We start from the raw sequence: 22,504 nt of genomic DNA on the forward strand, positions 1-22,504 counted from the left end.
ACATCAGGCACAACCTACCCCACAAATACAAACGAAAGGCACCTACTGTTCGCCCTGTTTGGCTTTATGTGTGTGTTTACTTAACAGCTTCGGAAAGATTTCCTCGTCACAGGTAATGTAATTTGAACTCGGTCTTACATGTTTATTGGATTTCTCACGAATCATGAAAATTTGCGAAGTGAAATCTGATTAACCTGCCTATATTTGCCAACTGCATATCACAAGAAAGCATAATGAAAAATCCTTTTAGTTTGAATTTTGTTATATTTATTTTTGTACTGCGTTATTTTTTAAAATACCAAAAATCGAATATTAATAGCGGCTTTTACAAAGGTTAAACCGTTTAATTAGACGAGGAAAATTTTAAATTTATCCTGCAACTGGATATCTTAATCTTAGAGCAGGAAGATGGTAACAATATTAAGCTTCATTAGTCGATGACATAATGGGGCTAACGTTGCTGGGGTAGCGGGTTCGAGTCCCAGCGAGGACTAATTGATATAATGAGGAGAGCGGGGTCTGCGGTAACCTTGTTAGTTATCTTGGGTTTGTCATTGTAATCTCAAATTTAAAGCCTTAAATTTTCTGTTTCAATCAGTCACCTATTCAGGGTACACGGTAATACAAAAAATGAACACTGTGGTTTTCATAATTCGCAAATTAAATGATAGTTGTATAAGCAGACACCACCCTCACCCTTATGGGTCAGACAGACAGTGGAACATTTTGTGGGCCTATTGCCGTGTTTTTAGAACCTGAGCACTAAGTAATTACTGTTCCAATATGTTAACTACATAACGCTGGTACAAGCTTCCCCGTTCTCCTCTAGTTAACGCGCGCGGTCGGCGGTCGCGGGGAGGTGGCGCGTTGCTGCGCTTGACGGCGGCAAATTGAGTTTCGATCTTGCGGATTGTAAACGGTTCACAGGGTTACGTTTGAGAATTTACTGGGAAATAGCTGGAGAATTTATAGAGAGAGAATATTTTATAGAATAAATAAGTAATTAAGTAGGTAAATATACTCTGTATAGTAAATATGTGTATTATACCTACGTTGAAGAACGTCGACAAATAATTGTCGCTCGAGATCGGTTCATTTTGGACACGAGATGTTTAAATTGGAGAGGGTAAATTTAATAGTCATTGAGTGTAAAGAGGTGTAAAATTGTAAGTACGAAAATATACGAATCACATTAACTAAATTTATAAGGTGCCTTTATTATTTGTGGGTAAGTATATTTATTTTCCAGAACCATGAAGGATAAATATGAGAGGCCCGTGTCAACAATGTGACCCTTGTTTGTTTGCAGGTTGTTATTACATCATCGCTCCCTGGTAGTCAAAGGGAGCCTGTTTTTGACAAATATTTGCGTCTCGTTAGTACTCCCTTTAAGATAAATAGCCATGTTTATTGTAACGTAGAATTCAAGTTCCATTTGACCTATCGCAAGCATTTCGTTAAAGTTTTCAAAAGCAGAACACAGAATTTTTTGCTTACAAGTCAAATTAGGTGCATGGTATTTAATATACTGAACATCGCACATGGGAACTTCAGTCTGACCGGAAATAACTGACATACCGCATTAATTATAGAAGAGCTCGATGTTAATAAGTATTCTTTATTTCTCTCTCCACATTGACGTATGCTGGTAGAAGTGTAAACTACACCCCTATATTACATTCACATCTACACACAAAAATGTTGCACTACATCCATCCACTAGTTTGAACACCTGTAAAACTTATGGGTGCAATAAATGATTGAGTATTGAGTGTACATACCTGAGTCCCTGAGGTTCAGCGAGCCGACCCGCTCGGTGAGGTAGCCGCGGATGGAGCTGGCGACCCGGGCGGGCGAGGCGGCGGCGGCGCCCCCGCGCAGCGCCCCCTGCAGCCGCGCCAGCAGCGCTCCCCCGTCCTCCTCCACCGTCGCGCCCCCGGGGCGAGCGCCCCGAAAACCGAACGAAACTAATTCAAAAATCGAACGCTTCGAGCGAATTCTTACAAGCCAGTCGGTTGTCTCTTAATTTCTAGTGTAAACTTTTTGGTTTGTTTCTTTTTTTAAATTGTAAAGTTTAATTTGCTTAAAGTTAAGATCAGTGCATTTTTTGATATGTATTTGATTGATTTGGTTTTGGGTCAGTGTTGGACCATGGTGTGACGGCCTCCTGCAACAATGGAAACATAATTATGATTAGTAAAATTGATAACTATTTCAGTATCCCTAATTAATGCTACATTGTCTTTCTTTATCTGAAAAGTTTACCCAGTGATCCCTGAAAACATGAAAAAGCTTTATAAAGAGAGACAAATTATATCTAAAACTTCTTAACTTTGACACTGTGTGAAAATGGTAATAAGTATTTTTCGCAGTCTCCGCCGGATGTGTACGGGCGGAAGTCGCTACTCGACCCACTTCCGGCCGCCATCTTTGTGCCGCTGACGGTTATGACTTCCGGTTCTTTAGCAGTGTAGTGTGCTTGGTGTTTTCCTTCTAGTTTCAATGTTTTATTTGGAATGTTTGCATACACTATAAGCTGAAGCTGCTAATAGCTAGATGTAAAATAATAATAGGATAGTTATGTGCAAGGTTTAGGAAAGCAGCTAAGACTAGGAGATTCGAATAAAAGTTTCATTCGGGAGGCTACTAACTCCCCCGCAGAGAAAAAAGAGAAAAGAATAGGCTATAGCTAACTGAGACTGCCTCATATCATACTCTAACTTTGTCTGTTTGTGGGTATTAGGGAACTCGTCTACCCCAAATAATTTTAAAAGAAGTATCAAACATTCCTCATTTATCCAAATCAGTTCATCCATTGCGGAGCTTCATTACTAGGTAGTCCAGTTATGACAATGCAGTAATAACGCAAAATTTCCAACGCATTCTTCACTAATCCGTGGAAGCATTTTCATACAATATTAGCTACAGCGAGCCGTATTGTTATTTCATGATATGAATAAATTATGTTGCGGAGGGAACCCCAGCGCCATGTTTCGGGGTTGAGGAGCGTAATGGAGTCCTACATTTTTATGCAAAATATGTAGATACAAGGTGAATTTTCGTTTTAGGGTACAGATAAAGTCGTAGGTTGTGGGCTTTTTTAAGATATAACAGCATTAAATTGCATTATGCCTAAGATTTAAGCCTGTGTACTGTTTGTTTAAGATCTGAAGGGTTTTCAGTATTTTTACATACGCAGTGGAAACGACAGACAGGAGTGTTAGGGCTCACAGGGGTCAATCTCTAAATCTACGAACGAACGGACGAACGCGAATGTTACGCAATCGGAACGCTTAATATGTGGGGAAATCTCACACACGGCTATCCAACCCCAAGCTAGGCAGAGCCGATGTTATGGGTGTCGGACAGCTGATATATCTACACAAATACATAGTTAGATAGATATTAAATATAAATATCAACACCCAACACCCGAGTACAATTATCTGTCTTTAAACAAATATGTGCCCCAGCCGGGAATCGAACCCGGTACCTTCGGCATAGCAGTCAGGGCCACTACCTAACCACTACACCATTCGATCGTCAAATTGCGTGATCATTTTTGTTCATTAATTTGTAGATTTAAAGAGTGACCCCTCTGAGGCCAAAATATTGATGGCGAAGTTCAGCCGACGGTACGATCGGAGCGGATGGCCAAGGAATAGGTAATCTTTGAACCATAGAATAACGAGTACTAGTACTTGTTATTCAATGGTACTACCTGAAAGAATATCCTTGGCCATCCAGCGTGGCTATGCATCAGGAATAATGGCAACCTTTGAGCCAGATACGTTATGAGGCGAATTATTCTAATTTAGTTATTGAATTAAGAGCAAGTTTTTGTTTCCATCGAATTCTATAAGTCATACTCATCCGCACAGCATAAGTGAACGATTCTTAGGCTTAACAAATTTTGATAAAACATGCCCGCGAAAAACCTCGGACCAAAAAAGTATGCATTTTGGTCTATCCATTGCACTGTGTCATGATGAATAGACATGTAGAAAATAGGTAACTTACCTATACTACTAACTTAGGTACCGAGAAAATGTTATCATTTATTTTATTCATAAATGTGTTTTTTTAGTTCATCGTTTTAAGAATATTCATAATGAATGTACCATTTTATGGTGTTACACCGTAGAATAAGCACACACGAGTTTAATACTTTGACAGGTAGGTAGATGTAGATCAATGTTCCTACCAAATTTTCAGATTTTTTAATGTAGCTACTGTTTTTTTTTATTTTAAAACGAAAAAGCAGTAATTCAGTACGGTTTATAAAAAAATATAAAATGTATTTAAAGTATTTTAATTTAAATAGAAGGAATTATTAAGATGTCGTTGAATTTGATACTTTTACAATTTATAGGTGGGTTTGTTGGTATAAATTACGAAATATTATGTATATTTTTAACTTCTTTGGTTCCTCTTGAACGACCTTCACTGAAAAATCACTACTGGCATACTCTCCTTCTCTTTCACTCCCACCACTTCTCCCATCTTGCATCCCCCTCGCACACCACCGACAGATAACATCTATGTATTACGTAACTACAAACATATTAGGTAATTCTATACTTAGTTACAACACTACTATGGCAAAATAAGGCTTTTCAGCCCTTTTCAGCTTTTAAACACGATTTCCATCTAGTTGCTAACACTACTACACTAAACGCACTATACAAACGGTTTTTACAAAACTAAAAGCACTGGCACTATAGAAAATCACTGCAAAAAAAACACAAATCGAACGCACGACGCTCTTAATTCAAAAATTGCAAAAATGGCGGCGAATTAATAAAAGAATAATATTGACCTTTATTGGTGGTTAGCGCGGGCTCGGAGTACCTGAAACACCTCGCCCAAACTGGCGGCAGGCTGCGGCGGGCCCGCGCGCCCCCGCCCGCCCTGCGCGCCCCCGCCCGCCCTGCGCGCCGCGCCGCCCGCCCATTGGCCCGCCGCCTGCCGTGACGTCACAGCCATCCAACCAATAGGAGACCGCTGAAATTTTCACGTAGGTATGGGAGGCAGACGGGTCGATCGCTAAAAATAGGCCCTAAGGCTCGTGTGGTGTGGTCGATAAGTTCTGTAAGCGGGAGCCGTAAAGGCATCGGCTAGTATGTAGTGTACATTACGATGGTTTTGGGTTTTTTTTCGTGATTTTCATGAGTATGTTTCTTTAGTATACTTAACTTCTAATATTTTTTTTACTGTGGCTGTCATCACTTCAGAAAGCTTTCCCTCTTGTTTGTAGGTGCATGTTTATATTTGAAAGTAATTATTTAATCGAACTTGTTACAGTAAGAATGCTATCTTACCTTATTCAGGAATAAGCGTTAATAAATTTGAATCGATTCGAAAATCCATGATTCTGGAGTATGAGGCTAAGATGAAGAAGTTTTATTCAGTTCATGGTGGTATTTCATAGTCCAAAGCCTAGTACAGGGATCCAACACACGATCTGAAAGTCCTGTTTTCAGTATGGAGTTTTATTGCCACTTTTCTTTCACTTCCTTTATCAGGTTTGCATCCACCCTCATGTATATTCGTGAATTACTTCTAACCTATTTAATTATTTACTTTGTACTCTATCATAAAAAAATAAATATGAAAAATTTGCTGAAAAATAACCTGTCGTTTTGCTACTGTATCGGTAATAGTTGATAACTTAGTAGCTCTTTGCAGATTGTATTTTTGTTATCGATTATCAAATTTGCAACGCCATTCGTGTGGAGTATAAGTTAGCCCATTAAGATAGTTTTACACTAGCTATGCAGGTTGGTTATCAAGATAGGTATAGGCTCTGTTAGCAAACGTTATAAAAGCATTACTTGATAGTTTTTAATTATCTACATTCGTTAAAATATATAATTTTACTGAAAACACAAGTCACCATTCGTCATGGTCTATATTGGAAAATCTGCTTTATCTTTTTATTAAATAATGTTAGTTGAACTCTAAAGTACAACGTTAAATAGTTAATACCATCATATTTTTCAGTTCAAAATAATTTATATTATTCTTGTTCTTGATACGAAGAGTGATATTTTCAGAACTCTCAATAAAATTCAGATTAAAATATTAAATTTGATACTACTGCCTCGAACCTAATGTAAATAAGCCCTTAGCGGTTAATTAATGAACGGCAGTGTTTATAATATGAAATGGATACACTTTATAAAGCAATTCGTTACGTGTTACGATAATATTTTGTGTAGTAATTTTTCTGTATAATATCTATACATTTTTTTTTGATTCTGATAATCTTTGGGTATTTATAAATTTTTTTGTTCTCTGGAAACTGAATACGTAGGAACATTGCTAAATTTTCAGTGCCAATCAAATAGGTATAATAACCAATATGTAACGATTTTCAGTTTCGCCAAATCGGTTCAGTCAACTCGCAGCTGTAAACATAAATACGGCCATTTATCAAGATTTTCGGGCATTTTTATTGCAGTTAACAAGATATAACCGAAGACACGACAAAGTACCACAACACGTTAAGCCGTCTTACCCGCATGTCTCAGTGGTCCTATCTCACTGGTATTGGTGTGATTCCCGTAACGACATGATTAATGACCCTACTCGGGGTGCCCTGTGGGGTACAACGGCGAGGGGCCGAGTGGGACGATTGGTCGGATATAAAGAAGATACGATTGAGTAGATAGATAGGACACGATTTGAGACCTAATACGGGGCGATCGGAACAAGCGATGCGTTGAAAGAATTTTATTTCGACATCAATTCTGAAGACCGGTTGCTTAGGAGTGCTGATTCTTATAAAAAGGGCTAGGGTTTGAATATTTGTATTATTGGTTGTCTGTATGTGATGTTTTTTTTATCGTGTGACAGATGAATCAATAAATTTTAATGTTAAAAAATATATATAAACAAAAGATTGCTATGATCATTATGTTAGGCGTCTGAACGTAAAATATCAAAACTGAATCACTATATTTAGTTTGTATTCAGGCGCTTTTAAATGCTTACTGTGGTTCTACCTTTTTTGGCATAAGATTTTTTTGCCTAATCTCGTATTGCATAGTAACGTTTGGTCAAAGTCTCGTTACGCCGAAAATCGTATGGCATAAATCTCGTTTAGTAAAAAGTTATTTCGCATAACATTGTTTAGCCTAATAATGGTATGGCCAAATCTTGAATAGCCTAATAATGCTATGGCATAGGTTTATACAACGTAATAATATTCGTTTGGCTTTAACTTTGACGGAGCGTCTCCTTACATAGCGCAAACTGGTGCCTTGTATTGTTTCCGCTGTTTGGAAAACGCTCCGCTCCGCTTCGCTGCGCTCCGCTTTGGTTTTGATGAACATGTGCACCTAACACGCTCCTCCTCGCTTTGCTCGTCGTCGCACCTATTTTTAGGTTTCGATCTCGTGGGGTTTGTAATAATTATATTGGTCGTTAACTTTCGATTTTTTGATCATACAATATCGTGATTTTCGGGATATAGGAGAAAAATACCACAATTTGTACATTTACTACATACTTAATATATTATTAATTAAGATAACATTAGGAGAAACAAGATTATACATAGGTATAGACGAACATAAATTTGAGCAAACGAAACTTAGGTGTTTAAAGATTGTGCCTAAAGAGTTTTAGACGAAACGAGCCTTATGCCACATAAGTCTTGGCAAAGTGATGGTTCGGCCAAAAAAGTTTAGACCATACGAGTTATGCGAAATGAGTTTTGGTCAATAAAGATTATGCCAGATGAGCGGAACCCGCTTACTGTTGATATAATCTCCACGTTTCACAGCCGGACTGGAAATAAGTACATATTTCTTGTTTAACAATTACCTAATAAAGCCGGATATCGAACCCAGGTCCATTTACGTAGCTGTGGCGAGGGTGCAACTATAATAATATATTGTAGCGCAAAAGATCATTGCAAAAGCTCTTATAATACCTTAATACGTTCGGTGCAACCTGGGAGTCATGACAAGGGTTTGTCTCTAACACGATATGCTAAGAAGAACCATGAAAGAGCGAAGTACATTACGATGTCTTCAGTCTTCCGCTTTAATTTTCACAGGCTGGTGGTCCTAGTCCCAGGCGAATACTTGAAATACACTCCCAGGATACAAAAATAATAATTAATAGCATACTTACAGTAGCTATTTAGAATTGCTAATATATTTCAATCGTTTTAAATTGTTCTACTAATTTGCGGAGGAGTTTGAGACATTTTGTAAAAGTTGGGAACCTGCCAGGGGGGGCGGGGCGGGGGTGACCTCAATCACAAGTTATTGGACCTATTATGAGCCTTATGTATTGTGTTACATAATAGTCTGATAAATGTTTACATAATTTATGCAGGAATAAATAGTATAGTATAGGAATAAATAGTATAATAGGAATAATAAGTCTGTAATATTACCGATTTTGAAAAAACTTAGGTACTTACTTACTTTAATGAGAATGTAGCGTTGTGATTGCTGAATATGTCGTTGAGTAGCACTTACATTCGAGCATAGGTAGATTTACTGAAGTGAGAAACTTAACCTTACTGAATAAACCCGAGACTTCTTCTAGGAAAGGATTTCCATCAGGTCCCGGGCAGCCCCGTGACCCTCTCGGACCCAATTTATAGAAACTCTTCAATGTGTCTCAAGAGCCGGTTGAAATACTTATTAAAAAGGTCAGAAATCAAGTGAAAATACAAATTGTATAACATTTACAATAATATTAAATATTAATTATGTAAAGAATGAAAAACTGAACTATTTTTTCTTAATATTCGTCTCAGAAGGGGTAACGGTGATTACAATCCTGAGCTTAAGAACAAGTTTCAAATCTACGTATATTAACAGACACATACAGCAAACCTATAACACCCCTATTTGTCAGTCAGGGGTTTCAATTTTACAAAATGACGTTTGTGCGACCGCGGGGTCACCGTGCAATGTGGAAGGGCAAAGACGGGCTTAAATTTTAATCAACTTTCACAAACGTCCATGACAGCTTCGTAAACGTTTCAGCGTATTTCATGAAAATGTACGTCTGTGTAATGTGTTTATATTTTAATGAAAAAGTATCCAGTAAAAAATAGCGGTATTATTTTTAAAGAAGAACTAAGTAGGTACTTTTTTAAATAATAATTTATATATTTAATAATTCTTGACCACAAATAAATCATTTTCCTATTCTTCTTTGATTGCTTGAGGTTTCATCTTCTTATTATTCTTAATCATTAAAATCTTACACATCCTTTTCAACATACCTACCTAAATATAACAATCAAACTCCACCGTATTTTCCGCGACCACCATTACATAACCATATCCCGGCAGGCCCAAGCCAAATGGCTCTCGAACAAACTCTCAATAAAAACGTAAAAAAAATATCGGCTCCAGAGGTCGGGAGGTTTACTCTAGCTTAACAAAGAAACAAAACGACAGCTTTAATACCATCATTACGTTTAATAAAACGAGATATAGTCGAGGCTAGTGCAGCTGCATCCGAAACTTCAATTTTCGTAAACTAAAGCGGCCTCTCTGGTATATTTGGTGTTCGCGGGTGGCCGCGAGTCGTGAATAGCCGCGGTCGATGGGAGCAGGCCTGCGCAGAGGCGCGCCTCCAGCGGCCGCGATGGGAATAACCCGCCGATCACATCAACGCTATTCAATGTTTTTAGAACTTTCAGGCCGTATAAAAACGGTGATAGTAAAGCCAAAGTAGAAATCAAATTATTTGTAGGTACCTACTTTAGTTTCTTGCCAACCCCCCCGTTCTTAAGGGTCCATTAAATAGGTTCTCCAAGAAAACGGGTGGAATAAATATCGAAATTCCCTAAAACAAAACATAACAAACCCTACATAATAATCTTTAACATTGAAGTACCAGAAAGGCCCACTATTACATTGGGACTTTGAATAGAAGATATTTTTACCAAAACGGGTACTTTAATGCATTTCCGTCTACCCTACAATATGGCATTAAGTATCGTAGAGTCAAAAATGACAGTCTTACTAAATTATTTATGTGCCATACTGGCTGGAATACGAGTTATTTGATATTTTTCTATAAATTACTTCTCCCTGGTTTAGATTTGTGACCCGAAACAAATTAAATTGTACAATTTGTGGAGTTATGCGCAGTAAGTATGTCTTTTATGAAATTTCGCAGCTTTTTATGAAAAATAATAATAATCTAGATCTTGAAGACTTCTACAAAATACTAAAGAATACGAGATTTTGGAAATTAATTTTACCTAAATTTATGATGATGATGTTGCAGTTGCTGATCACCTCTGATGGATTCAACCTGCATTTATAAAGGAAGGAAAAAAAAACCAAATCATGAGTGCAATTTTTATTACAGATAGATAGATAGAGTACTCTTTATTTGTACACCAAGAAATGATTAACAATTTTACATAGACACTTAACTAGGGTACAAAAGGCGGTCTTATCGCTTATAGCGATCTCTTCCAGACAACCTTTGGATGGATGGACTAGAGATATAAAAGGGGTACAGTGTACTAACTCAAGGAATATAGTATAATTTAAGTTATTATTATCTAACTACACACTAAATATAAGCAAAAAATAAATAAAAAATACACACAAGTACATACACCTACTACATGTTTTATAATACACAATTATATACAATATAATACATATATAAATATATACATATACATACATACATCATATACATACACATACATATTATACCTACATACATGATTACAATTACTAAGGAAGGCAATAAAATATTTAAATTACCCTGATATTAATGACGGTGCACTACTTCAGAGATGCATAATCTTCCTCGGACTGGTTCAAAAGGCTACGTACCTACTGTATAGTTCGTGAGTTTCGTGACTATGATTCATTGTCATATTTAGGGTTCTCTTGCGAATTTTAATAATGAAATTATTAAGAGAAATATAGGTAAGTAATAAGTATAATGTTGTTGTGTGATTGACCATTTTTGGTCGTAAATTTCTGAAAACATCAATAATATTTATGAGAATAGGCTTGAAATTTATTGCGTTTAGGTATAGGTGCTAGTAAATATTGAACATACACCCAGGGTAGAGCTCTAAGTCATACCCGAAAAAAAGGCTGTACAGTAGAAAATTCTCAGCTGTTAGCTTTATAAATAGACGGTCGAATGACCTACGTCTACGCGCCAGCGTCGGCGTGTGAAGGAGACCGCATCAGTACATTTCTATAGTGAGCATCGTGACGCGGCCTACGGCGTGACGCTGGACGCGACCTACGGCGTAAATAGGAGACCCAGGCCTTAATATCTATCTATGTATTTGTGTAGATGTATCAGCTGTCCGATACCCATATTACAGGCTCTGCCTAGTTTGGGGTCGTATGGCCGTGTTTGAGATGTCTCCACATATTTATCTATTTACTGTTTATAAATATGACAGTAATAAGAGTGGTAATCAAGTGACATTAACACACTTGACCGAAGCATTCTCATAAATTATGAAAATCAAAAGTAGGTACGTATAATTATTGCTTTTAATTTCACTAACCAGTGGAAAGATCCCGGAGTTAAGGCAGCCTTGAGGTTTGTAGCTAAGTACCTACATACCTTTCCTAAATGTCAGAAGGGGTTTGCAGATGGAAGACGAACAAGTCATTAATTTGAAGAAAGATGAAAGTTCAATGCCATCGCTATTCTTCATGTTTAAGATCACTACATGAAGTATTTTGTAATTACCAGGAAATCGGCGAACTTGTTAACCCATGATCGATAAAACATTTATGAATCTGTATGAGTCTCAAACGATCTGTTGTCACCCCCACCCATTGTGGCATTTAAATTAAGTAGTTTTCTTTGAAACATGGACTGATCGACAGAGTTATTCTGCTTAACATCAATAAGCTGCTTATAATATAAAGTCATTGTAGGGTTTAATAAAGTATTGGTTATGATAAGGGACTGCATACCTCGTTCCTGTGTAGTAGGTCTATGCTCGTTCCCATAAGAATAGAGTTCTTTGACGAATTTTTACACTATTCATCACAGATTATACATAGCCTTACCTAAATCCCTCTCGGAGTATACATCCGTGACCTCATACCTGGTCCGGGTTGATGGACCTCGACAAGACCACATGACCCTAAATACGAGCTCACTTAGATCATATCAAAGAAGAGTCAGGGTCAAAAACCATGTTAAAAGAACCAGATGGAAGCTACTGGCGTGTGGGGTCAAGGGGATGTGAACTGTGAAGACAAAATGTGGTGCATTTGCAGAAGTTTTACTTTTTTACATTTTTGAAACACTAGTACCACGGAGGGCCTTTGAACTAAGTACTTAAAATAGATTATATTGCTGAGCTATACATAATATTATTATGCGTACGTTTGATCATCCCCAGACTATCATAGACAATTCATCCCCAGCAGGTTCATAAGAAATTTAATAAAAAATACCTCTAACAAAATATTTATTAAGTATACAGATATAATGTTACGATTAATTCAAAAGAGAATCTATAATTGGGTCCCGAACTTTATGTCAATCTGGAGTGCTTGAATTACGTAGCATGACAAGTGCAAATATGGACAAACTGCGAAATGGCCGGGAAGGTCACTCGGTTGCGTCACTCACTGGGAAAGGTGGCATGATGACTATGATGAGTGTCGAAATATTCAATAGACATGCGAAGGCATTTGCGATAGATTGCCCATCGCCTTTTGTGAACAATGCGTGTTACAGCGAAATGTTTCAGGCTGTGTTGTTTTATTATTGTTAACTGACATTATTTGGTCAAACTCTTCAAATTGAAAATACTATCTTTGGCAATACTTACCATTGTTCTGGGCGTCTTCAGACGTATAAGGGGTTGTTGCACATCATATTCATAAAAACCATAGAATAACAAGTACAGTACTCGTTATTCTATGATAAAAACACAAGTTTTGCAAAATTTTTCGTTGTTTTTATTCTGGTTAGTTAGTTATCATCATCCATATCCTATTACTTACGTACACCCTTTTAAGTCATGTCAGAGCAGGTACTTGCCTGGAAATAAATATTTACAATATTTAGTGGTTTGTGTTTTTGTCTGTAGTTATGAAACATATCTACCAAATTTTTAGCTAAACAGGAACGTAGGTACTTTTGAACATTCTCACGTAAATTCCTACAAATACCTACTGCTACTGAGTGACATAACGAGTGGGCCACTGACCCTATGACCTTTGCCGACCTTTCTAATAAGTAGGTACTATTAGAAAACGTTACTCTAACTACTAATTTTATTTTATTTTTTATTTTTATTTTATGTTTATTCAGGAAACTAACAGCGCTTATAAAACATATGTGACTTAAGATAAGTAATAGTGTACAAGGCCAATAATAAGTTTCCACATTATTAACTAGTAACAAGTTGTAAACGAAACAAAACAAAGTTATACATTATACATACTGAGTAACAAAGTGACAAAATACCATTCATAATTCTACATCATTTTCATGGAAGAAAATCTCAACAAAAAAAAAAATTAAGTGCAAGTAGAATGAAAAGATAACTTATTCGTATTTAATGAATATGAGGAGTACTTACTTATTTATAAAGAAGAAAATACTTTAATTCCTAAGCATATATGAAATAAATACATACATACTAGGGCATGCAATACCGCAATACCGGTATTCGTAATACCGGTATTAGGGACAAAATTCACGCTTTTTTCAATACCGGTATTGAAAGTTAATACCGGTATTGAAGTAATACCGGAATCGGACTTTTTTAGGCTATAATAAAGCGATTAAGATATAGTATTCCTATGTACGGTGGCCTCTGGCCTGCGCCTAAAAGTATACAGGCGGAGTTTTTAAAATAGCGATCCCTGATGATGAAGGGACCAGCTACATCTGTTATAAATCCGGGGACGTGTTGTGTGTGATTTGTGTGGCAGTGGTGTTTATGTGGATGTGCTTAAGCAGCATGTGAGCTTGAGATCGCTATTTTAAAAACTTCGCCAGCATACTTTTAGGCGCTGGCCACCGTACTGTGAAAGCGCACTTGTTTCCAACCGTTTGATGCAGTTTTCGGTCGTTTGATATCTACTGTTGACCATGCGTAAACGGACACTGGATGTAAATTTTTTTTTTTTTTGTAAAATTTAAACTCTAATACTCAATTCTCGTAAAAATCTATTACAAAAAACTGAATTTCATTGCTTTTTCTTTTTCTAATGCATATTCTATTATCTAATTGTATTGTTCACTTGCTCCGAGTGACGTATTCGTCAGTTATTGCGAGGTAAACAGTAGTCAGGTTGTATAATTTTATTCATGACATAAGTTTATGGCATTTGACACCTTTACTTATCTTATCTCGTTGTATACGTTATCGAATAGTGAAACTTTACAATCATAATAAATTGGTGGGTGTCTTAGCGACTTGCGAGGAACATGAGATGGGACGAAACACCACTGATGTATATTTTATTAAGTAAAAGTTGCTTAATTTTATACCATCATAATCGTAGTAAACAATTGACGATAGCTGTTGCCTGATATGAGTGGAGTGAGAGTCGCGTCCACTACAAACGGGATTATAATAATATGTAGGTATAACATTTGATCCTGATGCTGCAGAAAAACAGGCTGGACGACGTCCCACGTTTGCCTGCTACTGGTTTCCTTTACCCGGGAACTTACCGTTCTAGAACATATTCCTCAAATGGCTTTCATTATGAAGAGACACGTAGTCGACTCTCATTTACTCGGTGGATTACTCAAGGTACTCAGTATTTATTTATGTTGTAATGTTCGATGTAGATTCGGCACATATTGTCTATGGGCAGATTATGTAGACGCGTGCCCTGACTGCCAACCGCTCTCAAGATCAATACCACGTAACGCCATCGCGAAATCTATTCTAGGTTTGTCTGCTAATACTTTGACCTAGATTTAGGCTTTTTTTACGTTATTCTGGTCTTTATATGGCAATGAACAGAAGGTAAGGCTTGATAAATAGGGTCAGGCCCTACATGTTAAGGCATTCCCAATAATATACTTTCTTCATAAAAAAACACCCTTATCTGCAGGGTTACTATAGGTTCCTCGCTTGGCTAAAAACTAGCAAACAACAGCCGGAAGGTTTACTGCAAGGAGATAGATACTCAATACTCAATAATTTATTGCATCCATAAATTTCACAGGTGTTCTATTGAACACCTACACATTAAATTAGGAACTGATTTGCGGTAAGGGCATCCCCTGCATATTTTTCTCTGGGCCATTGTTGATTTCGTCTCAGATTTTTCGTAAAGAGTGGGGAAAAATCTGTTACATTGTCAGTACGCAGCAGTAACCATAACATATCTATATGGTATATACATGGTATACATACACACCATGTAGGTATATACGTATAGTTTTTATTTCCATGGTTTACCCATAGAATGCCTCAATGGCCTCGACCTCACTGACAAAGATACCCTCTGGCTGATGATGATGATTGATCACTCCCATTACTGACTCCACTAATTACAGCCCAATTCTCACCTTCAATGATAATTATAAGGTATCAGTATTGAACAATGAATTGTAGATCACTGGAGTAATCATAGATGTTTTTGCTCGTGTTATTCGATAGTTCATAGTACGAGTGTATGCCGTCGTTTTACTTGTAAGTTATGGCACAGGACTGAGCAATACAGTCAATGCATACTGGGTGAGCTTTATTTGGATACTCCATATAAAATGTACCTATCCTCCTGACCCCGAGAGGTATAAATGTATACATTGTTAATAAATTTTTAAAAAATAAAAAAATAATACTACTGAACTGTTTTGTCGCTTTGTCAAAGAACAAATTGTTTTAGGGATAGGTACTTTATAAAACTTTAAAGGAATAACAGGGATACTCCATTAAACTTTTAATATAGGTATTTTTAAACTATATATTATTATTTTTTTCAATGTCCTACTCATAGCACGCCAGGAGTCAGGAGGCTATAATATAAGAGGCAGGTGTGCAACAATGCATCTATGCCCACCCCGTATTAAGATAATATTGGAAGCAAAAGGAGCTGAAATTCCTTGTATGCATACATGTTGATTATTGGCAAACGGCTCCCTGACTATAAAAGTTATGATTAACAAACACACTGGCATATTTTGTAGGGCATTTAAATGATGAAGATCGTCATTTTCGCGCGATCACGCACGTCGTGATTACTGTAGAGTGTAGAACCTTGGCGTACATACCCGCGTCTATTGGTTTTATGTTCGAATGGTGTACCAATGTGTAACAATTATGCGTCGAGTAATGGTCAGTAAATAAATATTTAACTGTCCAGGGTCAATTCGAATGGGATCGTAAAATACGTGTGTAGAAGCACGCAATAAATTATCGATCCAATACATATGATTTATTAGTCTAAAAATAAATAACAAATCTAGAAAATTAAATAATTTTAGTTTTGGCTTCTCTGGAATTTCTGTAAGCAGCACACACTTCTCCTAGAATAAAAAAAAATAATAAGTAGAAACTAAGACGTAAGTAAAAACTTTTATTTCATTCCAACAAAACTTATCTTAGCCAAGACAAATGCTCGCTATAACTTGTGAAAATTGTGAAGGATGTCGGTAATTTCCTTGGAGGCATACCGCGACAAGTGGCCATATTTGTCTCTGTCCAATACCTGTCTTGGGTATAAAACTAAGTTAAAATAAAGCTGAAATTATCTATAAACTTGTCTATCAATATTGGGTTTCAGGTGAATGTGTAGCACAGTAGCATCTCATCTTGTACAGTTATGTGTCCGGGTGTGAGCATTAGCGCCTCACAACTAATCTTATCCTTTCGCCACGGCAACGAACGCTAGTCCAGGGTAATACAAACAACAAATATCCTAATATTGCGTCAAACCAGCGATCACGATACGCGCCGATGCGAATTGATAGGGGGAAATGATACAATTGTGAAGCTTTAAAGCTATACCAGCACTATAGTCATTATCGACCTCGAGATATACTGACAGTTTTGGGTTGAAGCATCGTGTTCCGATGTTATCCGAGGTTGGGCTGCGGGTCAGAGCGGGTCTCGGTCGGATACCAAATTAAAACTTCTGACTCCAACTCCGTCGGTGATGCAAACGTCGAATATTTGCATGACGCTGAGGCGATTATGCTCCATTATTCTGAGGTCCATGGTTTTTGCGGATTCGTGCTGAAGAGTAGATTGAAAGTGTTAATTCATTTAATTTTGTAGATGCAAAGTTTGCTGTTTCACGTATCAAAAATTCAAACTTATTAGGAATATGTATAGTTCAGGTATTGTGCTTCGTATTATGTAGCATGATGAATTCAAGTTCAAATAGCAATTAAAAATCTGATTAAGTTGTACTTAATATAAAATGTCTTTCTTTTCTTTGTGTGAGTACAAATAAAGTACATAAGTACTCTATATTTTTTTATAAAAAAGTTCTAGTTTTGGCGTTATATAGCTAAGTCACTGATAACCGTATAATTTAAAATAGTAATTGCAAAGAGTTTAATATTATTTATCTCATGTATCATTTTCAACCACATATTCCTCGTAAAACTTTATTTGTGTAAGCTTTTTAAAAGCTAATAGGAAATAAAATGTTGTTGAAAGTTACACGAGCTTTACAGCGAGCTAATAAAGTGAATAAGCTTTACAAAGCGCTGCGAATTCTAAATAAGCTTGCTGGATTATATATTTTTTAAAAGTCTAAGTTTGCTTTAGTTTTTACTAGATTACAATTAGCAAGATTAATAACAAAATATATGTAAAGTTTAACTTAGAAAATTAGATTACCTATAATGATCTTTTCAGTTAAATGATACAAAACTTGTACATAAACGCGGACCAAAAGACTAAGGTCTCGTATGTAACCATCGTCGGGGGGATTTCTAATCTTTGGTTAGATTATTATTATAAGTTAAACAGAAATATTGGATAACTCGATCCAAAGTTAGGACTTCTCTTCAATGTTAAAAATTACTACATAAGGCTGCTCACAAGAAAATACTCGTACAGTGTGATGTAACAGGTCGTCACACGACATTAATTCTCAAAATTAACAGCTTTATTTCGTGTAAATGTCTATAAAACGAGTATAATTTACACATATTAGACGGAATCTTTCTCTACGGAAAAATGCATTATCTAAAAGTGGGCCACGTCTGAGCTAATATTGGTCAGAGGCATTACCCTCCTTGCCGCAATCGGTAAAGTTATAACTTTGATGCGATTGTAGTGGATGGATCATCTAATAAATAGTCGCTACGTATTGTTATATTCTGCAGTAGCTACAATACAAAGGGACTTTATATCGGAAAATCTGTTACCTATATACCTATTCCCTTAGATTTTTTTAAGAATGACAATATTTTTTTAATTTGAAATATAAATAATAAAGTGTTTTTAGGATTTTTCAAAGATGTTTCTAATTTATGAACCCATTTGGGTTAGTTTGATTACATCATAATAACATTTTCACTATATACGAGTAATTACGATGATTGTTGAAAATCCATGTACATATTACGAATAGCACACAATTCCAGCAATCTTAATTACAACCCGGATGTGATTGAAAACCAATAAAATAATCCTCAAGTATAATTATAATTACACAGTCGATGAAATGCCGGTTTGTCCCGGCGCGGTGTGGTGGAGTGTGGTGATGGCACGTGCTTTACGTACGAATGCTGGAATTTACAAAATAATTTATAACTATTATCTATGCCATTTCGTTGCAGATACATAATACATGTACGGTCAGCTGCATAAGTCGTTATACACTTCTGTACCTTCTGTACCTACGCTGAATAGGGAAAACTATAAAATTAATTATAATTGATTGATTGGTATGGTAGAAATCATATTCTATCTACCTGCTCGTATAATCTGTACATAGTCTTTTATTAGATTCAGATATTGCAAACTGTGCAACGGGTAAAATATTGTAATATTAGCTAATATTCTGTTAACTTGTGTTCTGATTTCGGACGACATACATCACTAAGTGCCAATTTCCCCATAGGGATTGATTTATAAATTAACCCATATATGCCCAGAGGGTCGTTAACGACCCACTTGATTTTTTTGCATATTTGAACTTAGAATCTGAATCTTAATCATATCCCAAAGTAAAACAACTTCATATAAAAACTAGTTATGGGCATATATGGGTTGAACATCATCTCCATATAAAATTCATGACAGATGTGTCAAAAGTAAACTACTACTCCCTGGTCATGCTCTAACCGACTATAGAGAAATTGGCACTTAATGGTGCACTTCTAAACGCCAATGTCACCTAACCTTCTTAAATACATAAGGGAACATTTTATTGATCGCAAAACAATATTTAGATGTCGAATTTGGCATTGTTTAACGATAATACCAGCCCTGGACCAGCAGGTGATGGCCGCAGCAAGGGCCGGTTGCACAACACTGCGTACTGTGTAGTCTCCTATCGAATGTAAAGTGCTAAGTTATTGTTTATGATTTCTATGGGTCAGTAAAGTGTGTATGATTTTTAATTTAATTTCCAATCCGAATTATGTCAAACATTACTAGACTTAATCGGAAAGTCGGAGCGGATTAGGTAGTCAAATTGCAACAGTATCCTAACCAATATTATAAATGCGAAAGTAACTGTGTTTGTCTGTCTGTCTGTCTGTCTGTCTGTCTGTCTGTTACTCTTTCACGCCAAAACTACTGAACGGATTTGAATGAAATTTGGTATACATACGGTCTAGACCCTGGGAAAAAACATAGGCTACTTTTTATCCCGGAAATCCCACGGGAAAACTTTTTAAGGCGAAGCGAAGCGCGCGGGAACAGCTAGTAAACTATAAAGTAACATATTAGGGGTAGATGAGTTTTCGAGTGGAGACCACGAACAGGCAAACGCAGCGTGGGACGCCCTCCTGCCCGCTGGACTAACGAGCTTAGGCGGGTAGCCGGTAGTGGTTGGATGAGGAAGGCCGAGGACCGTGTTGTGGCGCTCTTCGGGAAAGGCCTATGTCCAGCAGTGGATGATTATTGGCTGATGATGATGATGATGAACATAATATTTGTTAAAAGGCAAGTTCTTGTCGGTTTGATAGTCACATAAAACACACACAAGTACAGTCGAACAAACAGAATAGCGGAAGACTTGCCTGACCTATGCATTTGTACACAATCGATGAATGGCCCGTAGTGCCGTGACGTAAGGTCCATTATGACATAACTCATTAAACGTACACAAAGCACTTTTGTACTACACTAAGTACTGAGTATCAATTTGTTACTCATTTGATTCTTTTATTCGTCCGCTCAACAGATCTTCAGTTATCGTTCGATCTTTGACCTCAATATAATTTATGGGATGTAAGACTTACATAGTACCTACATAGGTAACGGGTAAAATCATTTTTGATGTGATGTTTTGTTTGAAGCTTTATGTTAGCTTAGAAGGTTTCATTATTTTCATTTATTAACAAAATGTAAACAAGTAGGTATTGCATTGGCTTATAAAGTTTTTCCGTGGGAATTCAGGTATGAAATGATATTAATCCAGAGATACCTGAGTGTCAGCTTACTACATGCCAAATTCCATTAGTTTTCCCGTGAAAGAGAACCAAACATTACACCATAGTTTTAGTTCCAAACTTATACGTAAGTATAGTTTTAGTAGGAAGGATTGAAATGTTCATCAAAATGCAAATCAAAACAGCATTTTTTGCGTGTCAGTGACGATGATAAATGGTGAAGTACTAAATTAGTAACAGCTACATCCACACTCTGGTGTGCGATATGGCAAAAATGATACGGTGCATATTGTGAAAGGAGGATAACGTCCATTCTATATTTATCCTCCTTTCACAATATATGTGAACCCTATATAACAGCAGTCCATTTTTTAATATTGAAAACATTATAGGTATTATAATCAAAAAACTATTAACCAATAAAAAAATTCACAAGACAGCTACTATGACAGATATTACACTCACGAGCAATGAAAAAGTTCCACTCATAAAATGCCGACACAAAATGAAAAAAAATAAAATTGTACGCATTGTAAAAATTTTAGCACTTATTAATTAATATTATGATGCGCTGTTAAATATGCTTCAATATTGTTGACGGCGTCATTAAGCTACTCTTTTCTGTTTAGCAGTAAGTTGACATAGCGTCACTGGAACTTTTTCATTGCTCGCGAGTGTGTTATGCCCTGAAGTGAGAGGTCGCAGGTCCCAGCGTCATTTCACCTGTCAGTTTCCTGTCGAGCATTTCCTCACAGCTCATGTCAGTGCGTGCACCCGGGGGCAAACTGACCCCGGGTGACCTCACCAAGTGTCAATACGTCTATTGGAGGAAGTAGGGGGTCTGGAAGAATTTTAGAACAACTATTAAAATATTAGTCAGGGGCTACAATGCAATAGGAGATAGCTTTTTACTATGTCAGTATAAGGGCACTTTACCTTAGGTCGAATTAAATAAATCGGCCTTGGCACATTCACCGTGACCCGGGCCCGGGGTCAATGCACCAACACCGCTTTGTTTCAACAATTAATATTGCATTATGAAATATTTTAATGCTCTTTTGATTCTATATCTGAAAAAAAACATGTTGCTTTTCTGTCAATACTAGCTTTTTTCATAGTTCACTAAGCTGCGTTTCCAGTAGGCAAACTGATCTCCTGATACTAGGTGTGATTTATAAAAAAAAGTAGGCGCAAAAAAAGTAAACTCTGAACACGAAACACTTCGCATACGCATAAGTCGGTAGGTAATAGGCACTTACATACAATTATATGGGTACTTGTACCATTTTGTATCGATAGAGGGATAGTATACCGACGTAAGATATCCATTCAAACTGATCGTGATCCAATCAACCCCATCAACACAGCCTGCTAACTCGTTAGTAGGTTTAAGCATGCATAGGTACCTATATTAATGTATGTAGTCTATGTAGGTTGCATCTCTGCAGGTTTCAAGATACATAAAACGAAATTCCTGAAATGTAAACCTAGATTTATTTGCAAAGAGTACCGTTATAGCAATGTTTACAAAACTTGAATTTAAAACACGTTAACGAGTCTTGAACTTGATCTTGGGAAGAATTTATAGTTTTTTTTACATGCGAATATAATGTACACCAGTTTTAAATGGAAACTTTGGCAATAAAAATATAGCAGTTATGTTCAAAGTTTATTACTTTGTTTTATACTTAGAATTTTCAAAAACTTTAGCTTTTCGGTTAGCTTACGAGTAGATACAACTTTTTCGTTTCGTTTTTTTCGTTTTCCGGACCAAATGCGGATTAAAATAGTTGATATTTCCTAAGGCGAATATTTTTGGAGTACAATTTGTAAATACAACAAAATATATTTTGGCACCCCAAGACCTAGCACTAATAATATTCATTAAATCTACTTCAAAACCGAGATACCCAAAAACACGTTAACTTATACCTTCCAAAATAAATAAATACTCAAAATAATTGCA

General features: G+C 36.5%; 1 protein-coding gene across 2 annotated transcripts in view; it reads right to left on the reverse strand.

The window, feature by feature from the left end:
* Window positions 1–4,925, reverse strand: part of LOC105387855 (vesicular acetylcholine transporter) — a 29,748-nt gene extending 24,823 nt beyond the window's left edge. For both annotated transcript variants that reach the window (XM_048633624.1, XM_038119619.2), the window contains exons 1-2: window positions 4,820–4,925; window positions 1,782–2,167 (exon numbers count right to left, since the gene is read on the reverse strand). The gene's annotated coding sequence lies outside the window, so the exon portion shown is untranslated. The remainder of the gene's footprint in view (window positions 1–1,781; window positions 2,168–4,819) is intronic.
* Between the last annotated feature and the right edge of the window lie 17,579 nt (window positions 4,926–22,504).

The sequence above is a fragment of the Plutella xylostella genome, chromosome 6 (assembly GCF_932276165.1).
Source record: "Plutella xylostella chromosome 6, ilPluXylo3.1, whole genome shotgun sequence".
Classification (NCBI taxonomy): Eukaryota; Metazoa; Arthropoda; class Insecta; order Lepidoptera; family Plutellidae; genus Plutella; species Plutella xylostella.